The 17,327-nt window shown below is 34.5% G+C and overlaps 1 long non-coding RNA gene across 1 annotated transcript in view; it reads left to right on the plus strand.

Annotated features, from left to right (window-relative positions):
- The first annotated feature begins 5,116 nt into the window (after positions 1 to 5,116).
- Positions 5,117 to 17,327, plus strand: part of LOC121420718 — a 33,908-nt gene continuing 21,697 nt past the window's right edge. The window contains exon 1 of the long non-coding RNA XR_005970806.1: positions 5,117 to 5,650. This is a non-coding gene — a long non-coding RNA (uncharacterized LOC121420718). The remainder of the gene's footprint in view (positions 5,651 to 17,327) is intronic.

Here is a 17,327-nt window from a genome sequence, read left to right on the forward strand (position 1 = left end):
TGGAAATCGGGTGCGACAATGGTTTCGATTCCAGGGTTGGCCTAAGGCTAATCAGGCTACCTTCTAATGGAATAAACTAGCATTATATTTCCGACGAACTAATTCAGTCCTTGCATCGCACTGGGTGCGATCAAGTAGTTTGGAAAAAAAATCACCGACAAGAAAAGCTCTCCAGATGAAATAGACGTGACACTCCCAGCCAAAACAGGATCCATGGGGGATTCCACAAGGTTGCCTATAGCGTCGCTATTGTTTCTACTAAGCCTTCTTCTACACGCAGACTCCGATTCCCAGGCCAGCCTACCATTGTCTGCCCTCGCGCAGCGTCCCAGACAATACACATCTCAAGTTCAACCTCAACCGAGGTTTCTAGGTCACATAATGTGCCCATAGTTACGCCACGAAGATCCACATTGACACTTAGTCTCCTTGCCTTTTGCCAAAGACCCTAATCTCACTGATGCATGGCTATTTCTATTTTGTGTATTACTGGATTAACGCGTTTTACAACTCGTTTGTTTCCATTAAAGATTCCAGGATGACATGTCCTGCTTTGCATTTTTTAATGAAAACTAAAATGTTCTTCCTGTAAGTGTTCTATAGTGAGACAAGTGCAATGTTTAATGCCAATATCTGCATCAACTAATGCAATGCGTAGCTATATGGTCACACAGTAAACTGAAATATATGCAGTTGCGACTCACACTGTTTTATGATTATCAAATTTAAGTTAATATCATTATTAATTTATTTTTGTTTGGCAATCCGTCATAATTGACTATTTTTGTCACAGACAATGTAAATTTCATAAATGTTCTTCCTTTTCTGATATTTTTCTTCATTCTTTTTTTTTCATTCTGTAATGATATACTATTGTGGTCATCACTCACTAATGGCATAAAACTTTAAAAAAAAGAGAAAAAAACGTGAACACAATTTCACACTGAATATCATCTCTACAAAATGAATGTTTTCAGTGTGATCACATAAAGGACTACGTAAAAAGTTATCCATAATTTTAAAATACATACTCAACTTTAATCGTGTTAGGATGATCACAATGTTTGTTCTACACTGTGAACACGATTCAGAATACATCTTATCTGTTCCCATCAGCAATATATTTAACATCCATAGTATGCCTATGCCAAACTGTTTAAAAATGTAATACTTTTTTCTTCAAAAAATTCAATTCTTGATATAGATTATGTGATTCCTTACTCCAAATATATATTTTTCATCTAAAACACACATTTTACATTATTTTAAAATAGTCATCATTCTTATCAAGAATATGATAACATATAATAAGAATATAATTATCGATACCAAGATATTAAGATTTAATGTTTAATTATTTGGATCAAGAAAATTGATTACTTTTTCACATGGCTTGCCGTACAAATGTTAAAATGCGCTTGCTGAATATATCATGTGTGGCAATCCCATTGATTAGCCCAAGCTGTGATTAAAGGGGAAGTTCACCCTGACAAAAAGTTTATTGTAAAAATAGCAGAAAAAATAATAAAAAATATTGCCGAAGGTTTGAGAAAAATTCATCAAATAACTAAAAAGTTATTAGAATTTCAATAATTTTATTTGTGACGTCATATGCGAGCAGCATTCGTACATAGCGAATGGTCAAAAAATCAATGAAATGTCATTTTCTCAGAAAATTGAAAATGGCTTTCACTGTACCTTTTGTATATCAATAGACAAATCATTTTACACCCGATCATGAATAGAAAACAAAATTAAGTCGCCAGGAACCATACAAAATTTGAAGTCATGCATTTTATATTACATAACACATAGGGCAGCTGCTCGTTTATGACGTCACAAATCCAAAACTTTGAACTCTAATAACTTTCTTACTCTTTAACGGAATTTCCTCAAACCTTCACCAATATTTCTTACTATTTTTTCTGCTATTTTTACAACAAAAATTTTCAGGGTGAATTTCCCCCTTAATAAGAATGATGAAAACGAAAGTTATTCGCAGAATAGTATTTATATCAGGCATGACAAACAATTTAAACAGCTATTGTATTGTGAAGTTACAGTTTATTCACAAGAAAAGACACGACCGTACGTCACAAGGGGGGTGGCAAGGGGGTAGTTGCCCCTTCGCCCAATGAATTCTGAAAACTTACATTTTTTACTCAAAATATTCGCAAAATTCACCAAATGTTTGCACAAATTCTTCCAATTTCTCTTTAAGAAAAGCAAAAGTGATGCCGAGATCGGCCGCCTTGCTCCCTTGCTTTCGAGTTTTTCGGAAAGGTTTACGCGTCCTGCCGCACCCCCCAGCAAAAAAATCTCTGCATACGGCCATCAGTGAAAGGCTACTACTTAAATACAGCCCAGTAAGAACTGTCGATCGAAAATGAAAGTGAGTACAGTAAGCATTAACAAATTTTGATTGATGTATCGTTATGTTTATTAGCACTTAAAAATAATAATTCAAGTAATTTGAGTATAATGCGGAAGGTTGGCATATCACATTACGATACATAGTATTTCTAAAGATAAGGATGCTGCTCCGTATAGTCTTAATTTTCCCAGGCTTGCAAACAATGTAACTACTCCCAAAATGTAAACTGATGCCTATCAAAGATTAAACAACACTTTAATTTATTTGTGATTGGCGTGAATATCAGATTCGATATCAAAATCTCATTATGTGTTTGTTGTTGATATCTGTTTATTTTTGTTCGTTTTTCAGTTTTGAACACGAAATGTTTTTATTCAATTCAATTCAATTCAAGTTTATTCAACCATAAAAATGTGTATATACAAATCATACATAATTATGCAAACAAAATATGGCTAGGACCATAAAAAAGCAAACTGCTTGTAGATAATGGCCCCCAAAACAATATCATTGACATAATTTAAAATCAGAAACAGAAAACTATTCATTCATTTTTTTTAAAAATGTACAGTGTTTTTATTACCTGGAAAATCTATGCAACGTTGCATTATTGAATTACAATGTGGGTGAAATAATGATCCCTTCTATTAATAGTGATCATACATGTTACCTTAAAAAATATCTAGGATTCTAAAAAAATATTCCTCATCAAAATATACCACCATATTGAGTTGTAATTTTCATTCCTAAAACTATCCCAGATAATAATCAACCATTGCATCAAAAGTAATTAAATCTATAAAAAAAAGCCAAATATCACTCCTCTAAAACACAGCACACAATCATTTTTTTATTCCTTGATATAAGCTACCTAGCCTTGAAATTGAATAAGTAGAATAAAGTAATGATAACTTAATCGAAAATTGTATTAACCAATCTTCTCCCTTGTTGTATTTCAGTCAGAATTGCATATTTTGAGATTCTGTTTTGGTGAATTATTTTCTATTCTCTGGAAAAACACAGGATTGTGATGTCCGTACAAGAATTACCATGATCGGTGGCAGCTGTAGGAATCCATCTCCCCTGGCTCCACCCGTAATGAAATGGAATAATGAGGAAAAAGATGTCAAAGATTCGGATATCGTATTCCTTGAATAACGCACATTTTCGTCATGTTAATTCCTAGATCAGTGTTTTTGGTATTATCTGTCGAGGCCTTCATTCCAGGAGAAAATAGTGAAAAACTGAATCCCTTTCATGTCGATAAGTCTCATCGGTTAATTTCAATTGGTCTAATGCTAATTCGTCCAATTGCCAACTCGTCCACTATCATTTGGTCTACCATCAGTTCGTCCGATGTCCTCATGGTCTAACTGCCATTTCGTCCACTCACCATTTCGTCCAATAACCAGTTGGTTTAAAAGCCATGTAGTCCATATACCATTTGGTCTAATTAGACTAAGTGTAAGTGTTAATTTGGCAAAATGAATGAAAATAAAACGATTATTAGACAAACTGGATGTGAGACTAAATGGTCATAGAGGAACTGGTGATTAGAGGAAGTGATAATTGGACTAAATGGTTGTTAGACGACATGTTGATGGACGCAATGGCATGAGACTTAATGAAGGTAGACCATGTGGTGAGTAGACGAGTTGGCAGTGGACGAATTGGTTATTTACCGTCTGATCTATCAGTTTCTAAGAACTTTGGTATCATTAACTCATTAAGCCGTAACTTTATCGGTTTAGCACGTGAACCACTATTCAAGGGCATCCCTCATAATAGGATCCATGTTTAGAGGTCCCTCAAGGCTATGATCTACCGCCCTTGGTCTTTAGAGAACGATGGTCGCCAGTGAGTAATTTGGAATTCTTAAATCGTGGAAAGTTCACAATAGGAAATATCCAGTCGTGGAAATCCATTGTATAAACTTTCCTTTAATGCAAGCGCAATCGCTATGATGATAATTATTTTATTCAGAAGAGGAATTGACCTTGAAAGTAACATTTTTTTCTGAAATTGTATTTTGTTCAGTCTGTTATCAAATGTATTGGCATGGAATATTATGTGCTATGTGTATTAACACATCCCACCTGTTCACACACACACAAGATCTTAGAAAAAACTGATGAACCTACGTCTAACGTTTGGCAGGTGGAGATGTAGAGTATTCATTTTGCCACAGTCCACCCTGGCGAAACCGGCTCCGGACCGATCAAAGCTATTACGTTATTACCAATGATATGCGATCGGTCGGTTTGGAGACGGTTTTATTGGTGTGGCTGTAGCATCACAGAAGAGATTGGTAAGAACGTATTATTTTGAAGGTAGATGGAAAGCTTCCGGAAATAGGAAATCTTCCTTTCAGAGATCGATTTTTTTTCTCTCAACATGTCCAGACATGTCTAGCCTGCTTAGCATTAAGTATACACTTAGGAGGCGCCAGTATTTCGTCTTCTCCGTCAGTGAGCCTCCGAATTCTTGCTGTTGCAGCTTTGTTTGAAGCACACTGAGTGCAGTAGGATGTATCGCAGGAATAAAAGGTGTTTTCAGCAAGTAATTGCTTCACCAGGGTCAAGAGAGGCAGCCGTAAAAAATGTGTTGTGGAATTTACGATTACAGTGTTTCTTCAGGAATCTTGGTTGCGTTTATCGGTGAATCACTGAACCGTGCACCTGAGAGCTGTATAACCACACGTGATATGGCGCAACGATTTAATTGTACGTCACATAACCTGTGATTCGAATCCGAAACCTGCTGATTGAGCAACCGAACCACTGGTCCATGTTGAATCCACGCTTGTGTAATTTGCGCAACTCCACGACGCCTGCAATACATGATAAATTTCATTACTTGAAACTGGTCTGAGAGAGGGAGACTAGATCGAGAGTATGTCATTCTTCTGCTTACATTCAGGGCCTTTTAATATTTTGTCGAGTCGGTCCAATCATAACATTACCCCGCGAGTCTCCTTGCATGCGTAATGTTTACATTCGTTCAGATCGGCGAGGCCTCACAACATTCAGTCTCCCTATCTTTGAATTATTATTGCTGTAACACTTAGATTAATAACATTGGTTACGCAATTTATTTTGACGTTGACCTGTAGGGTATATACAGGTATCACTGGAAATGGATAGATGGGACTACATCGTATTCATTCAGGGCATGTTTGGATGATGAGGTTGTTTTGGAGTTTGACGTGGTTTTCAGGTCATTTGTAATTGAGGAAGTTTCATGCGGTGGACTTGTATTCGGAATACACACAAAGTGGTGAGTAATTGTGTTCTGTATGTTTTACAGTACATACCCAATTTGGCATGACATGATATCTCACATATTTCCCCCTTTCACGCTATTAATAAAAAATAACATAAATAAAATAAATATGCATATACACAGGTCTCCAAACTATTAACACCTTACACACACTCTCGTGTGCTGCTACCATTAAATGTGAGATCACGAAGCTCTGTAACTATAGGTGATACTGGAAAAAATAATTATTAATTTCGTCATGTCCATATTTGGCATTCCACGCAATTATCACGGAAAGGATCTGTAGCCGTCGGTCCCCTAGTTACCGAGCCTGATACCATGTTACCTCATTGATCAAGCAGAAAAAGGGGTCAAGAGCTATGAAGGTCTGCGGTTTGACCAACGATTGATGTCAGACTAGATGATTTAGAAGTAACAGAAGTATTACGTTAAGATAATTATACGTTTCTAAATATTGAAGTGTCTTTACAAAATAGTAGAGCTGACAGTGCTAAGGGTAGAACAGACACTTCATTCTCGTGTAGATGCTCACTTTAACATACACAAAAACACCAAGACGCAAGTATGCCTGACTGACGACATGCACATGTACACATGAACTAAATGAAATGGATGTTAGAGTAAAAAGAAGATAATAAACGTTATTGTAAAAGCACAGTCAGTAAACATTGATAATGGAATATCCTAGCCGAGACCGTTCAAAAGGGGGTCAGAGTCTCGATAATAATATTCCCTGAAGTGACGTGCGATTCAGATGATGATGACAAATTTCATAGACAGCCTTAATAGTCTGCTATAATCACTAATATTGATCTTCTTTTTTTTCGATCATTGTTATTAAGAGATACTTCCGCGAAACATGAAACATCAATCATGTAAATATATAAGCCTAATAGATGAATACATCTATACTAAAGAAAGAATATGTCAGTGAGAAGTGAAATATAAACGGAGAACCGAAAAAAGAAAGAAAAAAATATTTATATACAAGTTTATCTTGTTAATAAAGAACTTGTTGGTATTGCAAACTTGCATTATTCGTGAACATTATTTGTTTCTCATTTCTGAATTATTATTATATATATATATAGTGTGTGTGTGTGTGTGTGTGTGTGTGTGTACGTGAGGGAGGGTGGGAGGGTGTGTGGGAAGGTGTATGTGTGTGTGGGTGGGCGGGGTGTGTGTGGATGGGTACGTGTTTGTTTAAAGTAGTTAATGTGGCGATCCACTGGATGAGAACGCGAATAATTACAGATTAGTTGAAAACATTTTAACAAACTTATCTTTTTTAAAGACATCAACTCTTAAGCCTGATAAGAAAGACTGGGGGTGATTCAGCCCCACTCTCCCCTCATTATTTTTTGCGGTAAATCCGCTGCGCAATTTTTTTGACCGCGTCGCTCGCTGACCTTTTACTTTCAAATTCGTGCAAGTTTTGAGACCGAAATTGTGACCCCGGGTACGCGATTACGAAATTACGCAACATTTCATAGGTGCATGCAGACCCAAAATTTGCTCAAAAACGTAAATTCGTGTACAAATCCAATACAAATAGTGTCTTTTTATAACCAACATTCATAAAAGTATTTTTTTTTACTTATTAAAATCAATTAATCTATTCTTGTTTATGGTAAAAAAAAAGTTCCTGAAAATTTCCATTGAAAAGACAAAAAACAAAATTAAAAAAAAACATAGAAATACATAACAAATTTAGAAAACAAATTACATAAAAAATAAATGTGATGTTGATTTTTTTTAAAATACATTTGATTACATTCCTATAAAGAGTCTACAGGTGAACGAAAAGATAGCATTTTAGGGGCATTGTTTAGTTAAGTAGGGCAACATTTTGATTTTACGCATAAATTAGCATAATCAATGAGCAATTATGCCATTGGTAATGCGCGTGCAAATTTTCGTCGAAATCGCGCGATCGACGGCCAAGATCATATAGTCTTTTTAGGCGCCATAATAGCCAAGTCTATTTAGTGTTAAACGATTTCTAGAGAAACTGGGATAACAACTCATGTCTAACATCTCCCATGCCCCACGTATATAATTTGAATAATAATAATTACAATCATATTGAATACAATTTATTAGGCACCATATCCATCTCGTTAGAGATGCTCAAGGCGCACACAAGTGAAGGGGGAGCAAACAAAATAACACGGAAACGGATTTGGGGACCATTTTATACAGGCTAGTGGAATCCTTGCTTCTGATTGGCTTAGATTGAATTAGTCAGTGAAAACCGGTGACTGAAGCTTCATGAACCACTACACGGAATTTGGACTCGAAAGGAATTATTCAGATCTAGTAGAACACAAAGCAGTATCGAGGACATAAACGTGGTACTCGCCAACCATTGTGAACATGAATCACCCCCCCCCCCTACCCACCTCAACATCTGAACAGCGGTGAACAACGAGTGCGCCCTCTGCGGATGTTAGCGATCAAGTTTACCCGGATCTGGGTTTCAGAGAAGTATATTTTACTTTCGGTGCTTTGTTTGAATGAACAAAACACAAGGAAACGGAATTAATTTCTATAGAAATGTGTAATAAAACATCGGCGCAATGTACTGCAATAAAACCCTGGGAAGTGGGGGTGCTAGGGACCTGGGGTGCTCAAGCCCCCCCCCCCCCGAATTTTCCGAGGGTGCTGCGTACAGTTCATTTACCGTAGGCAACACCCATTGGCAATCAGGTGGGCATTTTTTTTTCTAAGGGTAATTGCTCCAAACTTACGGAGATTTGGAAGCAATTTTTTTTTTTGGGGGGGGGCTTGTCATTTTGTTTCTGACGACAATTACCCGAACCAAGCCCTCAGCAACCCCTATTCAAATTTGTCCAGTGCCTTTAAACATTTTGGACACATCAGCATGTATAAACCATATGACTACAGATGTACCACTTTATGATTGCCAGACTTCTTTTTTTTCAAAATTATATAATTACTAAGATAAAATACCTTTACAGACCTATGCATATATACACATACTATTGGAGGGTTAATCATTGGTCTCGAGATATAGGCCTACATTTGCCAAACCAGAGAGGCTTTTGAAATCTTAAGGTATAAGGTTCATGCGGGGGTTCATGTACAGAGAAAGCTTTGAATAAAAAATTACTGCATGAAATTTACAGTTGTTTCAAAGTTTAAACAAGAATGTTTAATTCATTGAAGATTAAATATTGAAAATGATGCTTTGTTTAAATGTTTTAATACTAACGACTATAAAGCAGAAAGTATATAACCAGGAATTGTTTTTTTTACTTACATTTTCCTTTTTGAGAGCACACCACTTGTGTAATTTTGTCGTCGATTTCAAGATAAAAAATACAATTTTCTTTATTATTGTCGGCACAAAAATGTTTCGTAAACATCAAAAATTATATATTTTTGAATTTGCTATTTATTATGATTTATTAGAGGGTCATTTTCTTCGGATACGCTGTACCTGACGAGGAACATGAAAACGCGCGAGACTGTAAACCATGTTAACCAAGCGCACCACGTGACCTAAAATGAGGGAATGTGAAGCCCTGTCGATCACATGATTGATGGCGTATCATTTTGATTTGAATGTCTTGAGCAATCATTGTTTTTGATGCTCCCACGACCGCAGCATGTGCGTAGACGATCAGCACATTATCGGTCTGCAAAAGGATGGAAAACAATTCTGTCACCCGCAAAAACCATTCCATTGTTACAGATTTGACTCCACCATTCATCATAAGGAATAAGTCACGTGATTTGTGTCTGACGTCATTTGTAACGATCTTACAAGTTTGAAGCCGATTTCCGTTGTCTTAAAGTACGATCTTGGTACGATAGACCGTACACTGTTAAAATAATTTAAGCAACGCTGTTTACTATGTGAATCACACAGTAGTTGTTTAAACAGTTTAAACGAGTTTTTAAAATCTTAAACAGCCATGCTTAAATTGTTGATAATTAAATATTTGTATTTAAACTTTGTTGTTTAAGATTTAAAACACTTGTTTAAAATGTTTAAACAACTACTGTACGATTTACACAGTAAACAGCGTTGTTTCAATTATCTTAACAGTGTAGTTGTAGCTATCTATATTCACTCATAAAAATACCAAGTCAGATTTGGGCTTGATTTTCGGGTTATAATGTTTGTGACTTGATACCTGTCATTTTGATCATATTTTGATAATTTTGTCGAAAATTGATCAATTTTCAAGTAGTTTTGACAAATCTAATTCCGGTTCGAAATGACTAGAACCGATAAAGTGCCCTTGGGATATTGAAGATAGGCCTATTGCAATTATCTACACTGTTAAAAAAAACCTGATTTTACAGAAAAATAAAAGAAGATTTTGCAGAAAGCAATACCAGAATCATTCTTTAAATTCATGAAACAGGAATTTTTCTGCATTTTAACAGAACAGGTCTGTTAGAAAAAGGGGAAAAGAGTGTTTTATTTAAGGAAATTTTTAAGATTACACACACACCAAATACCAATTTCCTGTAAGATTACGCAATCTGGTAAGATTACAGGTGTTCTCGAGACTCTGCTGCAGGAACTTCTTTTAGTTTAAGGATAAATTTTCTAACAGTGTAGTTAAATTGACTAGATGTATATAGGTATTTTTAAGTGTGAATATGAAATCAAATTGCTTCAACTAAGATCTGCTGAGGTAGAAATAAACCATCAAATTGAAATACAATTTGTACTACAAATTAATTTTTGAAAATGATAAATAAATGAATATTCTAACTACTCAAGAGGATAATTGGTCCGGCCCAAAGTAACCCATCATAAATCAATCATGATTAGTTAAATACATTTTTTTCGCTCATTCAAGGTTTAAGGTTGCTCGGACTATTTTAGAATTCAAGAAATAGGGATTATTATTTTGTTAAAGACAACGAACTTGACCTAATTTATCCTGGTTTTGATAACATTGGAAGAAAAGCTTCTTTTGAGTCATCATTTATAAGGCCGATTAAATCCATATATTCCACATTAATTCATAATTAATTTAATTTATTGTGATATTTATATGAGATAATTTGAAATAAAATTCTTCTTTAATTTAAGACAATAAGTCACTCGAACTCATACTATACCTATGTAATTTATGACCATGATGAGCACTGAATCAAACTGCTTCTCCTTCTAACCCTCATTTCATATCAAAGACATCAATTTCACGTCTATTCATTCTTGACCCTGCACTTTGACCAACCTGAAACCTATTTCTATATTTTGTTTTATCCCCCATCTTCCATAAAAGCCATAAATTTCACTTCTGTTCATATATAGAGTCATTATGATCATTAAAACGACCCATGTATTCTTTTATTCTTTTTATTCTTTTATTTTTCATTTGCATTCAAAACATAATACAAAGTAATATAAAACAATACAAATCAAGTACAATTTTACAGAAGGGCATTCTTACTTCGTAAAACAGACAAAAAAACCCAGTATAATATAGAGCATAAATGGAAATGAGGGGGATCCACTAAAAAGCAAAGCTTGTAAAGTGTGGATCCCCTTTGGAAATGAAGAAATTATAGTCGACTTATTATATGCGTACATGCATGTATTACAGGAAAGAGAAAGAGAAAAAAGAAATCATATTGATGGAAACATGATTACTGAATAAATGCAAAGTTTTTCACACAAATTGAAATACAATTTGTACTACAAATTAATTTTTGAAAATGATTAATAAATGAATATTCTAACTACTCAAGAAGATAATTGTATCCAGGCAGGTATCCAAGAAATCCAATCAAATTCTACAATAGTACTGCCACGCTGATAAAATGTTTTTGTTCAAGTGTATTGTTCATTCCGGTTGGCTGGTTTTACGGTGGGCTATTTTATTTTCCAACGTTACGTGCAAATTGGGTTATAACTTTCGTCACTCAAGGAAACTGCAAAATCAAAAGCAAACTTCAATTATAGAGGTTATCTATATTTCACATTTTAGAAAAGCGAACACGGCCATTGGTGGGAACGAAAATTGGGGCTTGACTTCGAGGCCTTTAAACGCAGACAGACATGAATTTAGCACATTTACCGTATGGTGAATGTCATGTATTTATTTGTCTGACCACAAAACGCGTGCGAGCTCGTAGCATTGAAGCACGTTCAAGCAAAACCGTGCACGTATGAAAAAAAAACTATAGTCTAAACATGCTATCGCCCTATTTTCTATTTTCCATACAATTTTTCAGAAATGTGTCCTGATAGAAATACTTTATCACTAATATTTTCCGAAATATATAGAAATAGATAAAATACAGTACCTATTTGTTTTACAGCCTGTGTATAGCTTTGGTAAAGGGTCAATAATGTGATTGATAATCGAATATCATCTAATATGACAGTCTTACTGAAGCGTAGAGACCGTTAGATATTTTTCCAACTGCACTTCTCTTAGAAAATTTCAAATATTCAAATCTTGGATATATAGCGCCCTCTCTCGGCGATGCTTGTTTTAAATTTAAAAAATGGGCATTCAAGCACTTATCTTATAAATTTAGTGATTAGATATCCAAAAGTTACAGACAAAGAACACATCTTGAAAGTTTCAGCCCATTTCATGATTTGGAATAGGATTTAATTGAAAGACAAAAACACACAGATATTTTAATTTGATCGGGTGACCCGATCAAGTTAAATTTATCCTGTAAAACACATTTTCATTTCATATCCTCCACATCATAACTGTTATAGGGCATATCCATTCATATTAGCTAGCAATGAATTGGAATAGTGATAGGTGCATTTTGGTGGATTTACCAAAACTATACACAAGCTTTAACATGTTGAAAATAACAATATATGTTACAATACATCCATCCATTAGATGTGGCAGGTCAGAATTAAAATTGAATTAATTAAAGTGGCATGTACAAAAATAGCCCTGTAAGTCGAAAACAGTATGTAATCCGTCTATTTTCATCCTAATCTGATTATTGCACGTGTATATATTATTGTTATTCATTAAAAAGGAAAAATGGTAGTCGTATACTACCTTGGTCACGTTGATTGGTAAAGATTCACACGTTAATAGATGCAATTTTGCTCCAACTTACCGGGATAAGATACAATTACGTGGATTTATCACTGTAATTCCGGTGAATTATTGGATATTCCAGAGTATTTTGTAATCATTATTTTGTAATTTTGTTGTTTTGGAGGGATGTGCTTTATATACTACCGACATTTTCGTCGTTCTCAAAAAAAAACAGGTACGAAAATCCTATGAAATCTCTTTAAAAATCGATATCAGTTTATCATATTACTATGGCTTATAGTCGTACATTAGTTTGGAAAATATATTTGGTGCATGTACACAGCAAAAACTGTGGTGTTAACCGGTGTACATAGAGGACCACACCACTTATTTTACACCGGTGTTAAATTGGTGGTGTCGGTTATACACCTATAGGTGTTATTACAAAACCTATGGTTGTTATATTTACACTCTTTGGTGTTATGTTCAATCTCTAGGGTGTTATTTTAACACCTCAGGGTGTGGTCCTCTATTAACACCAATTGGTGTCAGTTTTAACACCACAGTTTTACAGTGTAAATCTCGAAAATGTAATAAAATGATTTGGGGCAAGAATATCCGCGACTGACATGCTTATTCTGCAGTGGAAATAAAAATAGCAAATCTTGTTTGCTTTTAATTGTTTCGTATCATATATTACACACTACATTCCAAGGATATATATATGTAATAAATCTAGATCGGCTGTGAATAGTGACCAGCCGAACATTCGATTAAGATTTAAACCATTAGGATTTAAACATAAATCTAAAAGATTTGATATTAAATCATTTGAGATCTAAAAGTTAATCCTAAAGATTAAAAAAATATTAAAAAATTGGCTGGTAACCATTCACAGCCGATCTGGATTTATTTGAAATCCTTGGAATTTAGAGTGTATGTGTGTACGACTATGCAATGTAGATGTACATGTATATCTCCAAAGGTTTCTCGTGCGAAACCGTATGCTACACGTAGGTACAAAGGGTTATATGTTTTATTCTCCCCTTAGAGGCGTGTATATTTAGGAGTATGTATTAAGATATAAATATATTCATAAGCCAACGAATTAATAATGTTAATGGAAATGACTTTAGACTGACGTCAATGTTATATTCCCGTCAATAATCAGATTATGTTGCTCCAGTGAGTCCTGTATTGAGACAAAATATTACAAAAATATAGATGAATGTACAGGCAAATATATACACATATATATATATTACAAAATTTCAGTATGTACATTCCGAAATTATTAAATTTCATGTCATGTTATCATTTTGTTTCATTCTTATTCATATAGGGTATACGCCTTCTTCCTTAAACCCAACATGTACATATTTATATTTTTCATAACAAATGTATGAACTTACGTTTACAAGAAAAATATGTGATGAAATGGAAGAAAATAAATGTTTTATTCAAATTGAATTGAATTTTATTATCATAATTTTTATTTACTTATTTATTATCATTTTAGGGTGGCAAAACACACCCTTTACACCATTTCAGGAGCAATCCTTACCAGGTTATATATGGTGATTTCAGGGCTATACATGTTTGAATTCATATCATTTTGTAAATCTCTATTTAAAACACTGTGTTATAATATAAAATGATGAAATACGAAAATTAAAGTATATATACTTTCTATTCTATAGAATTGAATTGAATGGTTAACATTATCTGTGTTTAACGACATAATTTAAGCTTGATCCCGTTCATGATTACGACATCGTTCATTTTATTTTATTCCATATTCGTTTATTGCCATTTTCAGTATTTACAATAAGCAATAATGCAAGGAAAATTTCTATGTAGATTATAATTAAGATAATTATATAAACAGGTTAGGAATGGAGGGGGCTGCTAAAAGGCAAAGCGTGTAGAGTACAGCATCCTATTAATAAATTCTTATAAATAAATGTAGTACAACCCCCCCAAAAAAAAAAATAATAAAATAAAATAAAATGAATAAATAAATAAAACACGAGTGTAACAAGGTAATCACTTGAGCATGAATTAAGTTAAAGGTATAATGAAAAAAAAGGAAAGAAAGTGAATCTTATAATTAGATACATGATGTTGCGTATTGCATTATCATCGAGGCACATAGCCGAGGCTACGAAGGCCGAGGTAGAGTCAATGGATTCCCGGTTCCATAGCATACGGTGACATGCGACAAACATATGTTATGCACTTGAATAATGGATGGAGGACAGATTTTAAGATGTTTCCAGATAAAAAGTAATGCCAGAGATTCTGCAAAATCTCTTGGAGATTGTTGCTCTTTTTCCTGTACATTTTTCATTTTGGTTTACACATAGTTAAGCTTTTCTCTCCAAGAAAGATTGAATGGAGATTTTACTCAATCACTCGATGTCTGCTTAGAAGGAAAGAGTTATATTTTGAGTCGTATTCACATATGACATTGATAAGCCAATGAAAAGTACGCGCTCCCTAGCTGTATAGGATAATGTGTAATAATTATGATATTAATTGAAAATATACGCCTAATAACCAATATTTGTATAGCCCCAATTTACACACACACAAAGCATTAGCTACCATGGCTATATTTGATTGTTCCGTCTTATATTCTGTGGAAAAAAAAGAAAAGAAATTGAATAAAGATAACAGGCCCTAGAAAGATGTTCGTAAAAATGTGTAACCATGCAGTAGTTGTTTAAAGCCATGAAGCCATCGGGACATGTGCCACGATTATAATGTAGACTTAATAGGAAATGAAACTATATGCTTAATGTATCGTGCGAACGGTTTGTCTAAGTAGGAATAATCATCTTTTTGCAGATGTTTTCATGTACGGTCTCCGAACATTATAATATGGTGACTAAACTCTATACCATTGACGTTGCGCCAGATCCAAATTATGTTTTTTTTTCTTTCTTTCGTTGTGTCCTTTCTATACCTCGAGAAAGAATAAACTAAAAGGTGAAAACATTTAAAAATGGTTAGGATGTGGTAACGACAAACCTAATATGATTCTATGAAAATCAAATTATGCCTAGACCCAGTCATTGGTATGTAAAGAAATATCGCCCGCAAATAATTTGACTGTCGCGTGCAATTAAACATAGACCGATCAATATAACCTCACATTTGGGGCTATGAAAATAGTATATTCTTTGTACTAACTATTATACTGAAGGAAAATTCCCCGTTTATCTAATAAAACAATACCACTGGTATTGGAGACCCTGAATAACACGATTAACTTTTACAGTGAAATATACAGGTATTAGGCCTTAGCGAGTGCAACGCACGCGGGTTATGGGTGTGTGACACGTTTCACAGCCGGAGCCTCGGCGACCTTTATCGTGAAATTCCCGTTCGGTTGAGTACATGCATAATAAGCTGATGCATGCCATCGCAGGCCAAATTCCATGTCACCGACCCTAACAGGGAAGCCACACGCCCAAGGATTGGGCTACTTTCGACACCACGCTCCGTTGGAAATCTGCGACCGGTTTCGTGTATAGTCGAGAGGAAAGTGTACGCATTGCGTCGCACTTTGTACTACGGATGGGGGGTTCCACGCCTATTGTTCGCGCGGGAACGAGCTGGGTGGAATGGCGTTCGCCGTTGGTTGGGTGAGACTACCTCAACCTATCGACTTTTTAGAGTTGTAATTGACTTGAAAATGGGAATAACGAGTCATGCAAAACTTATTGCCTAAAGTATGAAGATTGAAAAAGATATTAATTAAGATTTTTTTTTATTATTTTAACAACGGTAATGTCCTGTCATTCAAGATATTATGTTCATGGTGCTGCGGGTTCGAGATATTTTGCGATGGCTTTAATACTCTTTTATACCGTTATTTTTTAATTCCCTTATAAATTGTGAGGAAATAGTAATAAATATACACCAAATATTTCATCGGCCTATCCACCTAGCATTGTATTAATATAGTAAGCCGAAGACTTGTAAGTATAGGGCGAATTGTTGGTCGGATTCTCGGGTAGAATTCATGAAAGTTATGAATTCATGTTCTGTTTAGAGCCGACAGAGCCCAAAAGGTTTATTCATTTCTTACAAAGAAATTCCACAGACATTTGCATGTACCTTTTTGGTTGTTACATTTACTCTCTTTTGTATTTTGTTCAATCTCTAAGGTGTAATTTTAACACATCAGAGTGTGGTCCTCTATTAACACCAACTGGTGTCAGTTTTAGCACCGCAGTTTTACAGTGTAGAACACACAATAGTCTTGCAATATAAGATTGAAGCTTGAGTCATTGTAAAACCAGTATTTTACACCGAAAGTTGGTGAACGGGTATATGCATGTATATAAAATAATCACATAGAAAGAGGTTAAAACAAGAATAGAAAGGAAGGTACACAAATTGATATTCATAAATTGTTCAATTTGTTTTTCAAAAAACATGAAGCTATTTGTTTTTTAAATAGGAAGGGCAATAGGTTTGCTGTGTAGCCTACAAAAATATGAATATGATAATACATTTATATATTATATATTCATTTGACATTTGTATGCAGTTCTATATGCGTAGGGTGATTATGCTTCCGACCATTTACCTTAACAAGCATGAATAGATATTGCTATTTTTTGTTGGTCTAAGTCATGTAATATTCAATT

Source organism: Lytechinus variegatus, chromosome 8, assembly GCF_018143015.1.
Source record: "Lytechinus variegatus isolate NC3 chromosome 8, Lvar_3.0, whole genome shotgun sequence".
Classification (NCBI taxonomy): Eukaryota; Metazoa; Echinodermata; class Echinoidea; order Temnopleuroida; family Toxopneustidae; genus Lytechinus; species Lytechinus variegatus.